This window comes from Diospyros lotus, chromosome 14 (assembly GCF_014633365.1).
Source record: "Diospyros lotus cultivar Yz01 chromosome 14, ASM1463336v1, whole genome shotgun sequence".
Taxonomy (NCBI): Eukaryota; Viridiplantae; Streptophyta; class Magnoliopsida; order Ericales; family Ebenaceae; genus Diospyros; species Diospyros lotus.
In genome coordinates this window covers 31,376,221-31,382,220 of record NC_068351.1, presented here as the reverse complement: position 1 = coordinate 31,382,220, position 6,000 = coordinate 31,376,221, and positions in this window count along the sequence as shown.

The window sequence follows — 6,000 nt, the reverse complement described above, 5'->3', positions numbered from 1 at the left end:
GTTCCTCTCTATTCTTCCCTCTTCTTGGAATATTTCTTGTTCTTAAGTTTGAATACGGGTTTGAGGGTTTGGTTGGGGGTTTTGTTGTTTATGTCTCTAGGGATGTTTTTATCAACCAAGTGGGGTTTGTTTTCCCCCTCTATTCCTAAGGAATGGTGATTCTGTTGGAATTTTGGCATGAGAAGTTTGTCTTTTCATCATACCCTGTTACTGCCTTAAACGCCCAATAAAATACCCTGTTTTGTTCTTGAGGCCTAGATATCACGTGTTCCAACTTTTGTTGCGATTTACACTTTATGATGACCATGATTATGGAATATAAATAATTTTAAGTTGAGCACGTTAACCTCTGGCATGGCATGTTTTGACAATGTGATATTTGTGCATCATGGGCATGTTGTTGCATGTGAACATTAAACTTCACATTACATGCGTTCTCATGGAGCATGGATGATTGATGTGGCATGAGCATCGAGTGTGGCCACTTACTTGTTGCATTGCATTTGCATGGAAGGAATGGGAAATTGATTCATGCTGTGTTTCTGTACCATTAGGATATATCCCCCAAAACCAATAGGCACTAGCCTGACTCGGGTTACCCTCTTGCAGTGAAGACTGAGGGGTCCAATGGTGACGACCATGGTTGAGATTATATATATATGTATAACTATAGCCAAGTATATGAGATAGGACCTATGATCCCCATGTTATTACAGCTTTTCCAATTGCAGGTATCAGTTACAGGCTGGTATGTATTATGATGCATTTTATATTGTTATGTGAGGCTACTGGCCAGATATGTGCTTACTGGATTTTATGTGTGACATGCATGACATTATCATGAAGGATGGGTGTGTGGTCCATGTGTTATAATCCATCATCCATACACGTATATACTTATTGGATACCACCCACCATACCTCTACTACATGATTATCTGTTATGTTTTCCTTCCAGTTCTTATACTTACTGAGCTTTGTAACTCATTTTGTACTCTCCCCCATTCCAGGCAAAGGCAAAAAGATAGTGGGTGAGGAGTCAGCAGGAAGGATGGGTAGAAATGTGTGTGCACGGGTCTACTCTCACATCAAAGGTTTTGGGAGATGTCGTTTGTGAATGTATAGAATGTATTTTGTATTATGTAACTTGAACAGAACTATAAGCTTGTAACCTTTTAGGTCTTTTACTTTGATTTGAATTTTGTGGAGGAGATAAGATGTATGTTTGTATGTGGTTGGCTATATTCCTTTCATGATTCATAGCATTCTTTCTTCTAGGTTGCCCCAAGAGTAGGGTAGATTAGGGGATGGGGTGTTACAGAAGAAGAAAAGATGAACGAGAAGGAGAGCAAGAGAGAATGGAGAGAGAAGAAGAAAGAATGGAGTTGTTGTCCAACTCCAACCACCCCCTTCTTTTCTTCTTCCCAATTTACCCTTATCCACAACACACATGCACACACCACTTTTAAGCCCATTATAGACTTTTTACCCATTTTCTTTCTTTTCCCATTTCTTTAATCAACCCACATTATTACACATATGGGTCTAAATCAAGAGTACACTCATATTAGGCCCAAGCCCATTTAGACCACAACATTGGACTCTTCTACACATTTAAACTCCATTTATATGAGCTTATAAATTTTAATTTCACTTAAATTTCCACTTACAATTTATTTTCCCCTAACTTAGCATTTTCACTCATGGCCTCATTTATCACAATATTGCTAGCACTAAATTTTTTATGCTAATTTATAACATATAATAAATCATAATTCAAATAAAACTCTAAACCCCCTAACGAGTCGTTACAATTTCTCCCCTCTTAAAAGAATTTGATCCTCCAAATTCGTTCCTGGTTAATCAAAAAGATGAGGAAAAAGATGCCTCATCTCATCTTCATTCTCCCAAGTAGTCTCATCCGGAGAATGAAGCTGCTACTGAACCTTTACAAATGGAATTGATCGATTTCTGATAATTTTCTCTTTTCGCTCTAAAATGTTAATTGGCATCTCTTCATATGAAACATTTTCCCCGACCTCAATGGTCTGATAATCGATGATGTGTTGGGGATTCGGCACATACTTCCTCAACATGGATACATGGAAGACGTTATAAACACTGGATAACTGAAGTGGCAAGGCCAACTTGTATGCCAAAGTCCCAACTCACTCTAAAATGTCAAATGGTCCAATGTAATAGGGACTAAGCTTCCCCGAAACTCTAAATTGAGGCACACCCTTCATGGGCATTACCCTCAACCACACATGATCACCCATGTCAAACTCCAAGTCACACCACCTCCTATTCGCGTAACTCTTTTGTCTATCCTAGGCTACTTTCACTCGAGCCCTAATGGTTTTGATCTTCTCCAATGCTTGCTCAATGACTTCCGAACCTAACAAGGCTTGGTCTCCAACTTCCTCCCAGCACATAGGCGACCTACATGGCCTGCCTGGTGTGTTGTCGCAGGCAACCACAAATAAAACCTATACTCCTAAAAATATATGTAGTAGTGCGAGTAAGGATCGTTCCCACGGAGAGTATCTAACCTAGTTTTATGCTATGTGAACACTGATGGGGGGGGTTTGAGTATAACGAAATCAATTTTAAGAATAACAACTAATCAATCAAATTAAAATATCAAAATCAATTAAAAGAACAAACCTTAGTCTAAGTCAACATCCACCATCGGAATCTTACATCTGATCATTGATACAAATATATATCAATTCACACTCTAAATATTCACCGTTAGAATTATTTTCTTATCTCTCCTTAGTCATAGTTAATTAGAAAACAAGCAATCTAATCAACCCTAACTATTAAATAACCCAAAACAAGCGCTAAAGGTTTAATCTAATAACAGCTTTACGAGCTAGAGAGATCAATGAAACTAAACAATACAAGCACAAGCGGTTGCATTTAATTTAGTCGAGTATTTTTCCTAAGATCTAATAATTCCTGACGCAGCAAATCATTAAATCTTAGTTGCTTCACAAATTAGAGGGATCAAACAATTACGGATTTGATATCTAACTTAGTAGTAGATTGCAACGAATAATAAACTAGTAGGCCTCCTAATAATTAAATGAAACAATCATGAAGATAGATACAGAAGAACATCCGATATTTAAAGCATAAATTGAATGATAAAAATAAATTAAATCTCACGACTTTATTGATTCCGAGGCTTCTGTTTCCTTAAACCAAGTATAAAAACTTAGCCACGCATGGCCATGGATTAAAACTCAAAAGGAAATAATAAAAATAAAAGAGAAAGAGAACTTTCGTGCGCCTCCTATGTGTCGTTCCTGTGCGCCTGCTTGCTGCCTCCGTTCCAGCCACTCCTTCTGAAAGCCTTCATGATTATATATAATAGCATATATCGCATAACCCTATCTCTAATTGCTCCATGGGCCCCACATCAATTGCAATTGGACTTCAAGTGCACGCAACTTCCTTTTGGGCTTCAATTTCCTTCTTCCAATTAACCTTTCCACTTTATAGTATAATAAATATGCGGACCCCCAATTTCTCCATGATATATTCAGCTGCTTCTTGGACTTTAAGTTCTCACGGATGCTACTTTCCAATTAGGCTTCCATAATTAATATATAAAGCATGCGCATGGCCCATTATTCATGAATTTCTTTTTCAACTATGCAATTACAAAAACTTTAACCCCGATTTCGACCTTGATGAAGACAGAATCTCTAAAAACTCAAAATATGAAAGTTGTAGATCGTTTTCTTGGATTTCCGTAGCTTCTTGAATCATCTCAATCGGAGCTCTTACGAGAGAGTTATGCCCGAATTACGGAACAGTGTTAAAACTGTCCAAAAAAACGTAATTAACTACATTTTTTTCATTTAATGCCTCCTTTTGCTCCCTAAATCAAAATATAAGAATAATGAGTACATTTAGACACCAAATAAATATAAAAGACTAAACTTTAAGGGAGTAAAATATGAAATTTTACATTCTTATCACTGTCATACATCACCTCATAAGGCGACATTTGTATACTAGCATGATAACTGTTGTTGTAGGCGAATTCCACTAATGGAAGGTGATTGTCCCAACTTTCATGAAAATCCAAGACACATACCCAAAGCATATCCTCCAATGTTTGGATAGTTCTCTCTGTCTATCCATCAGTCTGCGGATGAAATGCAGTACTGAACTTTAACTTGGTCCCCAAAGCAACATGCAAGGCTTCCCAAAAGCGAGAAGTAAATCGGGGATCCCAATCTAACACAATACTAAATGGAATACCATGCAGTCTCACTATTTCTTCAATATATATCTTTGTCAAAAAGTTCAGGGGATAAGTCTTCTTAATTGACAAAAAATGAGTTGATTTCATCAGCCTGTCTACTATAACCCAAATGGCATCATTCCCCTTTGTCGTTCTAGGCAAACTTGACACAAAGGCCATAGAAAATGTTATCCCACTTCCATTCTAGGATATGCAATGACTGCAATAAACCCGTTAGTTTTTTATGTTTAGCCTTAACTTGCTGACACACAACACATTGCGAATGTATTTTGCCACATCCCTCTTCAAGCCATCCCACCAAAATTGTTGTTGAAGGTTCTGATACTTCTTTATCATACCAAGGTGGATAGTGTAACGCGCCCTATGAGCCTCAGATAAAATCTCTTACCTCAATCCCTTATCATTAGGTACACAAATACGGCCCTAAAACAACAACAACCCATCACCCCTCTGACTAAATCCAACATGAGTGAATTTATAACAAGATTTTTGACATATGATAAAATTAATTTTTATTTTGGTGCTTAATAAATCACATAAAATAAATGTAGAGCACCAAATTAATAAAAATTAATAAAATAATTCCATCATAAAATACATTTGAATTTCATCATTAAAATCATGTTAAAGACAAAAATATTAATATATAAAGAGCATGCATGGTCTTTTTGTAACAGCTCGCCTCCCGGAGCACCCATTAACATAAGTGATTTGTGAGAGAGTCGTTAAAGATGGAGCAGAACAAATTTAACTTAAACAACCACATGCAATCTCACAAATCTTAAAGACCATTAAATCACGTAATTCACGTCATTATACAAAATCAATTGCTATTCCTTTACATTTATACATCACCATTTTAGAAGGCAAAATTAGGTAAAGTTACAAAAGCCTTTCTGCCCCACCAATACATACTCCCCAAGATCTTGTAGTTTAAGGTGACTTTTTACACATGCTATTCTCGACTCACAAGCCACTAAACTTGCCCTATTCTCTGGCCTTACCCTTGCCTTTGCCTAAAATGGTATAAGAAAAACAATATGAGACACAAGACTCAACAAGTATATATATAACGACAATTATGAGCAATGAATGGAGGTATAACCTATGGCAACAATACAATCAGTCAAGAACACCCTTATGAAACCCTTACCCCCAAGAGGAATAATTTTGGTGTCATTATGAACAATATCCATCTAACATTTTCCCACCATGACAAGACCGTCACTAGCCACACGTTCAATCATGCCACATCTCAATGCGCAATGAATAATGGTATTCCATGCATTTATATCATAGATATGGTGGATCATTATCCACCCCCCTCAACCTCGACCATGCTAAGTGGCAATCATATAATATACATATGGTGGACCGTTATCCACCCCCCCCCCCCCCCCCCAACCTAGACCACACTAGGTGACAATTCAAGTTGTAGCTCCCTCAATTAAGCAATGCCCGCCAAGCTTGGTCGGGACATCCCTTTATTATGCAGATCAACTGTCACACAATATATATAGCTTGCACACATATGCCAATGTATGAAATATGCATTCTCATTTCCAAAATCACATGCAAACTATGCATTCCAATGATATTGTTGTCCATTATCTCATTCAAGGGTGTTTTTATGACAACATCTTCATCTAATATGTTTTTCTTTAGGCATTTATTTCACCCAAGTCCCCTATACGCAAAACACACTAACAGTTGCACAAG